A 14,931-nucleotide genomic window follows, 5' to 3' on the forward strand; every position below is an offset into this window, starting at 1 on the left:
GTGGACCTATGACTCTAACTTTCAGCTGAGTCTTTACTACTGGAAGTACTCACTAACCAATACATACCTGCCAAGCTCTGTGGCACACTGGCCCCCAAGTTCAGAAGGCAGCAAGCCCTACCCAACCTTTGAGAGATTAGGGACTGGGAGCCAGATGTCTCATGCTGCCTAGTACAGTAGTTGACAAGTGGGCCAGGATCTGTGCATAGCTCTTTTCTCACAATGCGATCTTTCTTTTTTTCTTTCTTTCTTTTTTTTAAGATTTTGTTTATTTATTAATGAAGGACATAGAAAGGCAGAGACATAGGCAGAGGGAGAAGCAGGCTCCCTGCGGGGAGCCAGATGTGGAACTGAATCCTAGGACCCCGGGATCACGACCTGAGCTGAAGGCAGACGCTCACTGAGCCACCGAGGCGTCCCCCACCGGCGATTTTAAGGTCTTTTTAGGCCCAAGTGAACCCATAAGAAAACTATATCCCTATTTATTTATTTTTAAAGTATTTATTTATTCATGAGACAGAGAGAGGGAGGCAGAGACACAGGCAGAGGGACAGCAGGCTCCATGCAGGGAACCCGACGTGGGACTCGATCCTGGATCCAGGATCACGCCCTGGGCCGAAGACAGGCACTAAACCGCTGAGCCAGCCGGGCTGCCCTATATCCCTATTTAATTGCACATAGATGATGAGCAGGTAGGACTAATGTTTTGGAGTTACAGAATGTCTAACACATAAACTGTTCTATTTACATTTTAAAAAGTCCAACAGCCCAGTGACGCAGCTCTGTGTCCATCCTGCAGATACGGATAGAGGCACAGAGAACGCTCAAGCCTTCTGTCTACTATCACGAGCAAGGAAATGCAAAGCTGGGTTTGGGAGGCTTCCGAGCCCGTACTCACCACGAGGGGACACGGAGGAAAGACAACCCTCCTAACCCCCCGCTCCAGGGCTCTTTAAGAGCCTCGGAACCCAGAGGCGAGGCGAGATCACAGAAAAGCGAGATCAAAGCGTATGTAAATAAGGACCAGGGGCTGCCGGGAAGTATCACTGCGGCGAGCCTTTAGGGAAAGCGGGCGTCAGAGTCCTGCTGCGCCTGCGCAATCCCGTCTCTCCGTTCCGTCCGGCGCCTGCGCGTGGCACCTCGCTAACCCAGACGGACCCAAACTTGCCGAAAGTACGCAGGCGTCCCGCTCTGAGTCAGCCGCTTGCCCAGCCTTGCGCCTGCGCTCTGGCGCACGCCGAGTTCATCTCTCGCTCTTTACGTCAGTTCCTGTTTGTGGCGGGAGAAGGCGGTATTTCCGGCCAGAGGGTGGGAGGGGGCGGTAAGCGGGGGCTGGGGGGAGGGGGCGGGGGGGCCGCGCCGCGCGAGCCGTTGGGCCTGGCTCGGAGAAGGCGTTGCCGCTGCCGCTGCAGTTGCCGCCGCCAGGAAACACAAGGAGCGGGACCAAGCGCAGCGTGGCGATGGGCGGGAGTCGAGCCCCGCCGGAGAGGCTGGGCGGCCGCCGGTGACAGGTGAGTGCGCCAGCGCGTGTCCCCGAGCGCCTCCCCCCGCGATGGTCGCGTCCGGACCCCCCGCGGTGCGGCGCTGGGCCGTACCACCAGTGCCCGCCGGGCGGGGACCGCGGTCCTCGAGCCCCCCCTTCCGGGACTGAGTGGGGGCGGCTGCGCGGGGGCGGTCGGACTACCCCCGAGGGCCGGGGCGGGGGCGGCTGGCCGTACCACTGAGGCGGCGCGGGGGGGCCACGCCAGAGTGCGGGGACCGAACCACTGAGGCGCGGGGGGCTGAGCCAGTGGGATGGGAAGGGAGCGCCCGCCCCGTGTGCGGCAGCTGAGCCATCGGGGGGGCGCGCCTTCCCCGGCGTAGGGGGCTGTTCCCGTTCGGGGCTGTGGGAGCGCCCCCTCCAGCGTGTTCTAGGGAGGTGGGGGGCTGCCGCCGAGGGAGCTGTACCCAGTGCGGCCGAGGCAGCGCCGTGTGGGTTATACCACTGAGGTGCTGCGGGGGGGGCATCCTGAGCGTGAGGAGCGCCGTAGCAGAGGAGAGTTGTGGTGTTTGTAATCTCTGAGGGACGCGCGGCGGGGGGGGCAGGCCCCGGTGGGTGTTCGGGGGAGTGTGGCGGAAAGGCTTTCGCCTCCCGAGGTTGGTGGGTGGGGCTTGGGGGGTTACACGGAGCCGGAGGAGGGAGGGTCGCGTTGAACTTCTTAATGATTTTGGGGGGAATCGGATGGTCCCTGGGACTGCTGTCTGTCCCACAACCTTTTCATATTATTAGACCCTATCTTAAGGCGTGGGACCCTTTCTTGGCAAATGCTTTGTTTCTGTGGGCAGGAGATGTCTTAGAAGCCTCTGAAGTTTCTGTGCTTTCAGCTCCATATTAGGGAGGGGAGGAGGTATTGAGCTTAGATTTGAGGAGCTGTGCCCCTGGTTCTGCTTGTTAAGACTTAGGAGGAAGGAGTGTTGAGAGGGGCACCTCTCTGTCAAGGCAAGGTGACCGGGGACGTCTGGATCCTTGGGATTCTGAAGACCCCCTTCCACTCATTTGGGGGCTGCTTGGGCTCAGTAAGAGGCCTGGGCTGGAGTAAACAGGTCTGCCTTTCAACCTTGTCTGTCTTCCCCTCTCAGAGGAGCACTGAGGAGTTCAGTCCTGGCCAGACCTTGCTTGGCGATGGGTACAGAGGAGCCAGGCACCACTACAGATCATGGCAGTCTCCATCCTGGCCATGAGGCTGTTTGCAACTTCCCGGTTAGCTGTCCAGCCTCCCATCATGTTTACACTCCCCACCAGGCGATAACAGTTGCTCTCACCATTAGGCGACAATGAGGCTGAGAGCTGTTTTCCCAGCTGTTCCTCTCTGCACAGGCCAAGGGGACTTGGGCAGGGGTGCCCTGTCCCAGCCCGAATCAAGGAGGATGGTTTCTCTGAAGGACTTAGGGTGGCCAAATCCCCCATGGATCTAGTTTCTCACTGTGGTTCCTAGGTGGGTGCTTGGAGCCACTAACCCTGCTCCCTAGGCCAGCTCGTGACCTTGGATTGCCTGGTAGCCTTTGCCCTGGGTCTGGAGTTCCCAGAGGGCTGGCTGCAGTCCCTGATTGACCCAGCTAACGTGGGCTGGTGATGGGGTCAAAGGGGGCAGATGGTTGCTTCTGATCCACATCCTTGGCGTCTAAGCTGACTGACTTTCCTGGTTGTGGTTCCTAGAGAACGGTCCTTGAGTCTCTGCAAGATGGTAGGGCTCTTGAATTTTTCTCCACTAGGGGTTAGTTTCTCTGGTCTCCTTATGCCAGTTTTTAGGTTTGCCTGACGGGGTTAACAGGAGCAATAAAAACAATAATCATGAGACTGATGGCTGACATTTATTGAGTGTGTTCTGTGTGCCACATACTATTCAGGGTGCCTCACATGGATTAACTTGCCGAATATGTCCTAGAGCCGGAGGTACTGTTGCACGATCTCCGTTTTAGAAGGGGAAACTAGCACAGAGAAGTGAATCATTTCCAGAGCTAGGGAACAGCCAGCGTTTATTGGCCATCCACAGTATGTCAGGCATGTAGCAACCTTTTCACACACGTGAGTTCATTTAATTCTCAAAACACACCTTCAAGGTAGGTATGGTTGTGCCCATTTTATAGATTCCCATAAGCTAGGTAGGAGTGTGGTGCCCATTTTACAGATAAGGAGACTGAGAACACCTGCTGTGAAGTGAAATGATTGATGTGTCACAGCCAGAAGTAGTATATGAACCCCTGGCCCAGTTAGGCCTCAGTGAACGTCTTATCAACAAGTGACGAACTGAGCTAGTTGCTCCGAGGAGTGGATATAGGATTTCTCTCCATCTTGCAGAATGAGACATCGGGACTCAGGAAGAATCCCTTTGCCCCAGGTTCCTCAGACCCTAGGGGCAGGCTGGGCTTTGAACCCAAGTCAGCTTGCCCCTGGTGTCAGACATTCTTTGTTCCCCGGATCCCAAACTGCAGTGGGTCTCTGGCACCTCAAAGGCCCTGCCCTGGACCCTGCTAGCCACACCCTTGGGCAATTCTTTCCTCTGCCCCTCCAAGCCCAGGGCTGCTGTGAGCACATCTGCCGGCAGCCAGTCTAGTAGTTCTGGGTTTGCTGGTGAAACTTGGTCCCTCCTCAGAGTTGAGCCAGGATGTCTTTTAACCCCGTGCAGACTCTGTGCTGGGAGCCAGAAGAAAGCAGCAGGGGAGACATGCAGGGGGTAACACAGCTAGGGGGTAACATGGGGGATCACTGTTCCAGCTTCCTGCCCATGGATTGTATGATGGGCAGGGTTTGGTGCTTTCACGTTCTGGCTGTGTGACCTTGGAGTACGGTGTTTACATCTTGTGCAGTGGGCTCCGAACAGCACCCACCTCAGACTGTTGTGAGGATGAAATGAGTTCATCCACAAAAAGCTCCTAAAAAGGTGGCTGACACCGTGCAGATGCGCACTCGGCAGTCCTGAGGGCATCCATCCTACCCCATGCCCTACCCTCAGTCCTCTCAGGTGTCCGGGTCCAGCCACTGGTCCAACTGGGCCAGCCAGAATCCTGGAATCTGGTGTCCTGGTTTCTGACCTCTGTAAGGAGCTGCACCAAAGTGATTCAGAGCATGGGGTTCAAATCCAGCCCAAGCACTCCCTGGCTATGTGACCTTGAGCAGATTCCTCAACTTCTCTGAGCTTTCACTGTCTGTGTCAGGGGATGGTCATCCCCTCCACCCCCACCCCATACATTGTCCTGAAGGTTAAATGGGTTAATTTGTGGAAAGCATTTATAGCGTGCTGGCGTAACAGCCTCCAGTAAATGTTTCCTGTTCTTTTTCAGAAGAGTGCCTGACACACGGTGAGCCCTCAGGATATCTTAGCGACTGTAATACTTATTATTCCTGTTAGGATTTTGAAGGCCTATCCCAGGCTACAGAGCCTCGGCAGGTACCACCAGGAAGAGGGCCTAGCTGAAATTAGCATTTCCATTTTCCAGATGAGGAAACAGAGGTTTTGGAGGGTTGGGGCGGAGGTGGGGACATATAATCAAATAAAGGGTGGCAAGTGCAGCACCCAGGCCTCCTCATCCTCCCACACAGTTGCTGCCCAGAGCTCCTCCGAGGTCAGAACTCGAGCTCTTTTTTAGTCAGGCTCTGCTAAACCCCGTTGCTCTATGTGCTTTTACTGAATCTCCACCACAGTCCCCAGGAGTGGCAGGAAGGGCCTTGACCCAGGTGAGAACAGCCCTTTTGAAGGCTGTGAGGCAGAAGGGTGGGCGCAAGCTGGGTGAGGAGCAGAAGTGCTCATGGGAGTGAGGGGCCCAGCTGTGCAGAGCCACCTGGGCTGGGAGGAGGAGAAGTGTGCATTGGATTCTGAAGATGTTGCAGAGCCAGAGAGTTTTGTTTAACCAGCAGCATTTGTTGAGTGCCTACTGCATGCCTGGCATTGCTTCAGGTGACAGGGATGCAGCGGTGCACTGGACAGAGCTGCTCCCTCCGTGGAACCGAGAGAGACAAACCAGATAAACCGTCAACCTGGTGAATAAACAAGGGACAGGTTAAGAGGAGGTGCTAGGCAGTCAGTTAGAGTCAGGTGTGACTGGGAGCTTCCTTAGTTGGGCTGTCAGGAAGGCCTCTTCACTGATCTCGGATTGGATCAGGTGGGCCAGGTGAGTGAGAAGGAACAGCCTTGGAGTGCGCTGTGTGTGTGGGGGCGACCACAGTGCCAGAATTGAAAGCTTGGTGAGGTGCAGGGAGCTGCAGCATGGAGGAGACCCATGTGGCAGGGCAGGGTGAGTGAGGGGACACCAGGGGCAGAGGGCAGGCAGGGGTCAGAGCCTTGCAGACTGCTCTGAGGAACGGCTTGGTCAAATTTCAAGCTTCGGAAGGTGCCTTTTGCCAGAAGAAGTTCTCAGGCTTCTGTCTGGGGTGGGGAGGGGGGGGTCGCTGGTCAGGGAGTTTCACATGCCTCCCACTTCCCCCTTGAGTAGAATCACTGCCTTAGAAACAGCGAAGGCGCATGGTCGCCTCCCTCCTTTGTGGTTTTCACACCGCATTCCCCAGGGCCTGGGGCTGTTCCGTTTAGGGACAGATGGGGGAGGCTCAGCTAGGTGATTTGTGCTTATCCCTCCCCAACCCAAACAGCTGGGCTAATATCAAATAACAGTGCAGAACAATAGTAATACCTGAGAGAAGCTGTACGTGGCTGATTTGACCTTTCATGCATCAGCGTCTGTGTTCCTGGTTGGCTGCTATAGAACTTGGAAGACCAGGCCTTATGGGCCTACTTTCTAGTAGATACAGGTGCCCAGCAAACAAATCTAGGATAGGAGATCAGTTTGTGATCAGTGTTATGAAGGCAAAAATGAAAGGAGGTCAGGGGAAAGAAAGTATGGGGATATTACTGTGTTTTAGCTAGGATGATCAGGGAGGGCTTTCTGGAGGAGGTGACTTGTTGGTAGGGATAGGAGTGCTGTAAAGGAGCTGGGGGAGGACTTGAATGAAGGTACCTTAGATGGGGAAGGAATCAGCTCTGATTCCCACCTTGCAGAGGCCTGGAGAACCTCGGAAACCTGTGCTGGGTCCCCAAACTAGCAGTGTTGGCGATGGGCTCTGAATTTGGGCAGAGTCTTCCCAGACCAGGTCATCATGGGTGAGGGTGGCTTCAAATCCTGTACCGAGCCTCATACCAAAGGCTTAGTGTGTAAGCAGAGGCTGGGCGGTTGATTTTGCTAGGCTTACTCTGGGCTGTCTTCCTGGAGGGAGTGGAGACCCTCAGAGCAAACTTTCTGGGGTCTCCAGAAATCCTTTGGGATGGGGGGATGGAAAGGAGTGTCTTTTGAAGTTGATCTGCAGGCCTCTGGAGGACCGACGAACACCCTTCCCTGGGCCTCTCTTCAACTTCCAAGAGCTCTCAGTGGAAGGCTCTCAAACACCAGGCCTCTGGGCTGCACGGTGGGGTGGTTCCGTGGCAGGCTCTTCTGGACAACCAGCCAAGCAGCAAGAGGCCCAGCTAGGGGAGACAGTCCTGGGAGCGAAACCAGGAGGGAGGGAAGGAGGGAGCGGGTGTGGGAGGGGCAGGGTGGGGGTGGGAGCTGGGGCCTGGCCCCCTAGGGGGCAGGATCCACCGCCAACTCAGCACCCGCAGCAGGGCCTGGCTGTACTGGGTGCATGAAGCGGGGGCCGGTAAGCTGGGGTCGGCTGAGGGAAGACTACACATAGAGGTCCGTGCAGGAAGTTCCTCGAGCCCTGCCGCTCTGCCCAGGGAGCTCGTCTGCAGATGTTGTTTCTAAGGGTGAGGCCAGAAATCCAAGCCTGCCTTGGTTTGCCACCTCGTGGGCCCTTTCCGAATGGACTGGGGCGGCTGCCACTTCCTTGTCCCCCTGGCCCTCCCACCCCTCTTGGCCCGAATTCAAGGGCTTTGTCATCATGGGGGTCATTGCATAGTGGTCCCAGCTCACCTGGGTGTACACCCTGCTTCTCTCTTCTCCCTTAGTTGCCGTCGAACCCTGGGGGCCTATTTCCTCTCTTTGAGGTGCATTTTACTTAGCTGAAATGGGAACAACCCTACCAAGTGGGCCTGTAGGGAGGATTCAGGAATCTCATGTATTAGTAGGGGCCTGACATGGGGCCTCCTGGGAACGTGCTCAGTGGATCGGCCCTGATGCAGCTACTGGAGATGGTAAGCTGGGTCAGGGTGGGCATCTGTGAGCAGACGAGGGGCTCTGGATACAGCCAGCCTGGGCTTGTTGGTTGGTGGAGCTGCTGTGTGTTTGGAGCCTTGGGAGGAGGTGGCAGGCGGATCAGCTGAGGTTCCTGCCGGGGAGGGCTCCTGACAGGAATATTAATCACACCCACCATCAAGCTCCCTCTCAGCTAGACATGGCTCTGAGCAGCCTGTGTGTGTTAGTTTGGACACAGCAGCCCGTGAGGTAATAGTCACCACCATTGGTACTTAGGAAACTGAGGCACAGAAAGCTATGTAGAACGTTGCGTTGTTATCCAGAGCTAGCAGGGTGGCCTTTCTGTGCCTGGCCCTGCTCGGGGAGGCCTACTGTGCTGCTCTCACCAGTCCTCACCAGACCTCGGAGGTCAGCGCAACTCTTCCTCCCAATTCATAGATGAGCGAGTAAAGACCCAGGCAGGTTATTGGATTTGCCCAAAGTCACAGTGTTGGTGGCCCACAGGAAATTAAAACCCAGCTCTTTCTGGGGTTGAATCTGCCTTTTTGAGACTGGTTCTTCTGCCTCCGATCAATGCCATGGCCACTGTTTCTGAGGTAATTACTGTTGTCGTTTTAAAGATTTTATTTTTAAGTAATCTCTACACCCAATGTGAGGTGCGAACCCACAACCCTGAGATCAAGAGTCACACGCTACTGACTGAGCCGGCCAGGCACCCCTCATTACTGTTGTTCTAATGATCCCTTTTGCTTTCTGTTCTCCAGAGCTCACATGAAGTAGGCCTCAGTTGTTCTGGAGATGACTGGATTAGCTCCATTCAATCCCTGCTTGGGAGATGGAGTACAGCTGCCTCTCTCCACCCCCAGTGCCCACAGAGCCCTAGCCTTGACCAGCCCCTTCCTTCCTGAGAGGCCAGAAAGCAGGATTGAGGGTTGGGAGGTATCCCCTATCCCCTGCCTTGCAGTCTAATTCCTGAATGGCCCCTGGAGCCTGCCCTTGACTATTTTTGGTCATTTGGGTATTCCATTCTTCCACCAGATAACTTAGTGAGGACCTACTATGTGCTGTGTATGTCAGGGAGTTTCACCCAGTCTACCGGAGGAGGCAGAGAAGTAGTGTTTGTCCTATGAGTGCTTGGTGTGACAGAGGAAGGGGACAGACATCTGACTGGACTTGGCAGGAGGGGCACTTGGGGAAGGCTCCTGAGGCGAGCGAGGCATTCAGGGCTTGACATGAAAGCCCAAAGGAACAGGCTGGGCACGGGTGAGCATAGGTAAAGGCTGTGAGGTGGGGTATACCTCAGTGTGGTGACCCTGAGTACATACCACTGGAGCTCAGGGAGCGAGGTCAGTACAGACGAGGGTGGCAGGGCCTGGGTCTGGCAAGCAAGTCTGTGCTTCTCAAACTGGTGTCCAAAGACCTAGATGGGGAGGGGGGGGGGTGGGTGTCGAGCATGTGTTTTGGGGTAGTGTCTGCAACTTGTCTACTTTTTTTTAGCTGTGTGTTTTCATTTAGATGATATTTTCAGCAGTTAATCTGGGCATGTCATGAATCATCTGGAGGATTCCTTTTAACCAGCTAGTGACAGTATTAACATAGCTGCCACTTCCATGGCTCTAACTCAGGCTCTGGTTGGCCCTTGACTTTGGAGTTTGCCTTTGTGTAATTGCTGCCTGTTTTCCCAAGCTCTGGTCTCATCCCCAGCTATGCTTGAAGCATGTTTTGTTGGGTCCCCATGATGACCCTGGATTGTCAAAAACAAAACAAAAACCCCACAAAAAACAAAACATCTTTTGAAACAACATAAGCATGTGCTCGGGTTGGTATCAGAATCCTGTTTTACAGATGAGGACACTGAGGTTCAAGGAAGCGGCCTGGGCATCTGGAAGTAGTAGTCGGAATTTGACTTGACCAACACTCGGGGTGTGGATTTTGGCCTCTGAGCCCTGTTTCAGCTCCCTGGGCTGAGTGGGTCAGGTTGGGAGTGATGGTATCACGAGGGAGCTTCTCCTTGGCAAGTTGGGTTGATCCAGCCCTTTGGGTTCCCCTTGGGCTTATCAGCACACCCATGACCCTCACCTCACCTTACTCCTCCTCCTGCCTTCAGCCTCCTGGGGCTTCATCAGAGAGAGCTCTGTGGAGGTGTACTTCCCATATGCTAGCCCTAGCCCTGTGGGGCTATTTGAGTTTTAGTTAATTAGACTTAAATACAAGTAAAGTTTTAGTTTTTTAGTTGTACTAGCCACTGTAGATACATTTCTGTTGTTACAGAAAGTTCTGTTGGCCAGGTCAGCCATCTGCACTCACCTGCTGTGTGATCTTGGGCATGTGATTTCTTCTCTCTTGGTCTCAGTTTCTTCTTCTGACGAATGGGACTAGTAATAACATCTACCTCCCAGGGTTGCTGTGAGGATTAATATGAGTCCAGACCTGGCACATTGTGAACACTCAGCATTAGCTGTGGGTGGGACCCTGCCTGCTTCCTTCTAGGTGCCCCAGGGATGAGATGGAGACTCACACCACCAGACCCTGCCTCAAAACTGCTGGCTAGGGAGGCAGGCAGGTGAGGATGTGGAGCAATGCTGGTAAGGGAGGAAGCCCTCAGCCAGATTGGAGGGGCCCTGAGTGTGTGTGTGCATGTGCGCAGGTGTGCGGGTATGCGTTTGTCTACATCAGGGGCAGCCCAGGCCTGCAGGGCATCAGGGATGGTAAGGGATGACTGGCTCGGATGTGAGAGGGGGCTCAGTCTCTTGAGAGTGAGGGCAGGAGGAGGTGGAAGCAGCTCAGGGCCGGGATGGATATGATCCAGTTTCCTCTGCCATGTCCTGGCTGCCTAGCATTGGGTACTCTCTGCATCCTTTCTGTCCTCAGTTTCTCCCTTGGTAAAGTGTAGGTCCAGGTGAGCAGGAGGTGAGAGAGGCCAGTGCATAGGGCTTTTTCTGTGGACAGCTGCAAAAGGTGGTTATGATGTGGCCTCTGCCTCACTGGGGCCAGGAACTCTGCATCCCCCTGTGCCCCAAGTATCCCCCTGTGTATCCCTTTCTATCCCTAAGAAATAGCCACAGAGTAGCCTCCTAGGACCTGCCCAGACAGCAACCCCCACCCCCCCACCCCACTTCCTCTGCACTCCCTGGGCCTGGGGCGCACTCCTTCTCCCCTGACCCAGTGACGCCTCATCTCAGTGAGAATTTCTGCTTATATTTCACCATCTCAGTGAGCCTTTCCCTGACCTCCCTGGATAAAACCAGAAACACTCACCCCTTCCCACATATCTAGTCCTCTGAGTGCTGCTTTTCTCCATAATGTTTGTCAGCTTCTGTTCCAGGATGTAATTTGTCTATTCATTTAGCTTTATTTTAAGGCCTGTCCACCCTCTCTCTGCCTCCCCCTTTCCCCCATAAACTCGCCTAGGGCAAGGAGTTCTGTTTTGGTCACTGCTGCCTCCCTGGTGACCAGAGCAGTGCTGATGCAGCATAGGTGCCATATTTGCAGAATGAATGAATGCAGGATTTTTTGACTTTATTGACCCAACTCTGACCTTGAAAACTATGACATGAAAGTGGGAAACATAGTGAAACACTATGATTGTGTTTGCTCCACTACCCTGAATTCATGGAAGCTCTGGGCCTGGCCCTGTGGTGGGGACACAGTGGGGACCAGGACACTCCCATCCCTGCCTGTGGAGCTCCCCGTCCAATGAGGGAGGCACCATTACCCAAACAACTGTCCAAGTGACAGCACATTAGAGGTAAGTGCCACAAGAGGACACTCATTGTGGGGCAAGGAGCAGTCCCTGAGGAAATAAGGATTTAGCAGGTGAAGATGGATGAGCAGTGTGCCAAGTGCAGGGCTAGTAAATGCAAAGGTCCTGGGGTATGAGAGGGAGAGAGAGCGAAAGAGCAAGGAGTGTTCAAGGGACCAGAAGAAGGGAAACGTGTGTGTGTGTGTGTGTGTGTGTGTGTGTGTGGCCGGGGGGATGCATTGCTGATCGACAAGGCAGGAGGATAAGCAGGGGCCACTTCAGGTGGGCCCTTGTCTCCAGGAAGGCCTTGGATGTGATCCTCAAGCAGGGGAGGGACAGCATCAGAGCTGTGTTTGGAGGGTCTCTGTCTGGCTGCAGCCTGGTGTACTCGGTGTGTTTGGAGCCCATAGGCCAGGCCGACTCAGATATTTGACGTGATTTCTGTGGGTGCTGTAAGGCCCTGGGAGTTGGGCTGAGGGGGAAGGTGTGGGGCGGGGGTGGCAAGGAAGAGAAGGAAATCTGCTCTGTGCTTATTTTTGGCCCAGTATCTTTTGCAGCCCGCCTACATCCTCAGCCTGCTCCCGGGCCTACCTGCTCCGAGTAGACAGATGGGGCAAATGAGGGGACCGTGTGCTGTTTAAGAGAAAAAAAGTGTTGTTAACGCTGCCTTCCCACCAAGGAGGTGGAATAGGTAAAAATTCACATGTTACCAAAACGTGCAATGTAGGAAGCGGGTCCCCCCGCTCATCCCGCCTCCTCCTAGCAGAGGGAATCACACCTGATAGGTGCTGAACTCTGAACTGGTGGAGTTCAAAGGACTCTACGTGGATTAGCTCCTTTGGTCCTCACTGCAGCATGGAGCGGCATACTGTTCCTATCTCTAATGGAGAGCTTCAGGGGAGGGCAGGGGAAGCCATGTGCCAGGGCTCCCACAGCAAGTGGCAGAGCTGAGGTGGAACCGCATCTGGTTCCTGAGGCAGCCCTGGCTCCTGCTCCCATGGTTCTGCCTCCCTTGGCACAATTCTTTCCACGCAGGTGACATTTAAACACTCACTTCCTCCTGGTCTCCGGCCCAAGACGTTCTTCCCTGAAGATCCATTGTCAGTCGGATCCGATCTGATGACTGCTTTTCTGAAGAGGATGCTGTGGGTGACATTTATACTTGGGCTGTGACAAGCACGGCCAGCTCCTGAGCATTCACGGGCGAAAGAGCCAGAATCCAGGCCCTGTGCCCTGTACCCGGTTGTGTGGTGGGAGAGGATGTTCTGTTGAGCTGTGAGCACACCAAATGCCACTGGCCAGGTCGCAGGCGGAGGCTGCTTCTCCTGGGGAGTGACCCCCCATCCAGGGCCGGGTGTGCATGAGCCCCCACTGGAGGCACTGCTGGCCTCCCTGCTGCACAGAGGGGGAGGCTTGGAGCCTATAAAGCTGGGGAGCTGAGGCCTGGCTCCTGGTCTGCCAGACTCCAGAGGCCGCGTGGCCGCCTGCCCCCCGCCCAGCTCCGCGCTTCCTGGTCTGGTGACTGGCACCGGTCACCACACTTTGTGATGTAGTTGCTTCACTAAAAAGAGATTGTAAAAGTGCCTGGGAGGGTTGAATTCCCACGTGCAGAGCACTTGGGTGTGCCTGGCCTGTGGTAAATGAGACACAGGCACACAGGCATTCGCTCCCTTTTTTGAGTGTGGTCACATTAACTGTTGCTAGATGCCAGAGCCCTGGGGCGCTGGCATTTCGGTCCCTTTTAGTCTCTCACGTTTTCATCGAGTGGACCCTCAGAACAGCGCTACCCATCCAGGGCGTGGCTCTGCCTACAGGGGACCTTTGGTTGTGGGTTTTTTTTTAAGATTTTTTAAAAAAGATTCATCTATCTATCTATCTATCTATCTATCTATCTATCTATTCATGATAGACACACAGAGAGAGAGGGAGGGAGATAGAAACACAGGCAGAGGGAGAAGCAGGCTCCATGCAGGGAGCCTGACGTGGGACTTGATCCCGGGACTCAATCCCGGGACTCCAGGATCGCGCCCTGGACCAAAGGCAGGCGCCAGACTGCCTGGGTGGCTCAGCAGTTGGGTGTCTGCCTTTGGCTTAGGTTGTGATCCTGTGGTCCCCAGATCGAGTCCCGCATCAGGCTCCCTGCGGAGAGCCTGTTTCTCTCTCTGCCTCTCGCTCTGTGTCTCATGAATAAATAATCTTTAATTTAAAAAGATTGTATTTATTTTAGAGAGTGGGAGAACAGGGGGAGGGGCAGAGGGGGAGGGAGAGGGACAAGCAGACTCCGCACTGAGCACAGAGCCTTAACTGGGGCTCATCCTGCAACCCCAAGATCATGATCTGAACCAAGATTAAGAGTCAGATGCTTAGTTGCCTGAGCAAGCCAAGGTGCCTGTGTGAGGACTTTTAATAGTCACAGCTCAGGAGAAGGTGTGCAAGTAGAGACCAGGGATGCTGATAAACCTCCTCCTGCAAGACTTATCTGGCCCCAAATAACACTCGTGCTGAGACGGAGAAACCCCCTCCTTAGAACTTCTGTGCGGTGGCGTGAGCATTTTCTGCAGGAGAAATTCCGGCTGGGGCAGTTGCCACTTTTTTAACTTTGCTAAAGTGCGCTCACAAAGCACAGGACCAGTTCCCAGAGCTGCGGATGGCAAACAAGGGAGCTGCTTCCCTCTCCGCTTGCCCAGCACGCGTGCCTTTCCTCCCAGATTCCTGCAAGCAGGTGCTGCCTGTTGAAGGACAGGTTCCTGTTGTCTTTGCATTTATCTCCTGAGCAAGTCCTCCTCAGGGAGCTGTAGGGAAGGCGAAGGCGCAGATTAGAGGGCAGGCCGGGAGGCCCCTGAGGGGTTGCAGCGCAGGCAAGGAGCCCCACCCCACTGTCTCCAGCTCCAGGAGCCACAGAGCCTCCCCTCCTGCCTCCCTTCTGCCATCTGTGCTGTCTGGCATAGAAACCAGGTCAGGGAGAGGGGGCCAAAGGAAAAAGGGACTTGACAAGTGGCAAGAAAAGGAATCTAACTTACTCTGAGCCTGATTCTGGGTGCAGGGCTTTAGTCTGCGCATTCATTCCACAGATAGCTTTTTATGGGCCCACTGTGTCCCCAGCACCATGTGAGGCTCAGAGGATTCCAGCCAGAACCCCTGCTCTTACCTTGCTGACATCGTAGTGGGGAGAAGTTGACAATAAGTTGCTAAGTAAATACGTAGTCATGTGAGCAATGATAAATGCTTACAGAGAAAAGATAAGAGGAGGTATGGAGAAAAATAAAGGGTAGGGCAGCCCGGGTGGCTCAGCGGTTTAGCACCGCCTTCAGCCCAGGACGTGATCCTGGAGACCCTCCCACGTCGGGCTCTCCCTGCATGGAGCCTGCTTCTCCCTCTGCCTGTGTCTCTGCCTCTCTCTCTCTGTGTTCTTATGAATAAATAAATAAAATCTTTTACAAATTTTTTTCTTTAAAAAAGAATAAAGGGTAAGCGGAGGTAGAGTGGGTGCTCCCTTTTGTCTACTTAGGAAGGCCTCTCGAAGAAAG

General features: G+C 54.6%; 1 protein-coding gene across 2 annotated transcripts in view; it reads left to right on the forward strand.

Moving 5' to 3' along the window:
• Positions 1 to 1,309: 1,309 nt before the first annotated feature.
• AKT2 (AKT serine/threonine kinase 2) overlaps positions 1,310 to 14,931 on the forward strand; it is a 48,277-nt gene continuing 34,655 nt past the window's right edge. For both annotated transcript variants that reach the window (XR_005985490.1, XM_041739803.1), the window contains exon 1: positions 1,310 to 1,511. The gene's annotated coding sequence lies outside the window, so the exon portion shown is untranslated. The remainder of the gene's footprint in view (positions 1,512 to 14,931) is intronic.

The sequence above is a fragment of the Vulpes lagopus genome, chromosome 2, assembly GCF_018345385.1.
Source record: "Vulpes lagopus strain Blue_001 chromosome 2, ASM1834538v1, whole genome shotgun sequence".
Classification (NCBI taxonomy): domain Eukaryota; kingdom Metazoa; phylum Chordata; class Mammalia; order Carnivora; family Canidae; genus Vulpes; species Vulpes lagopus.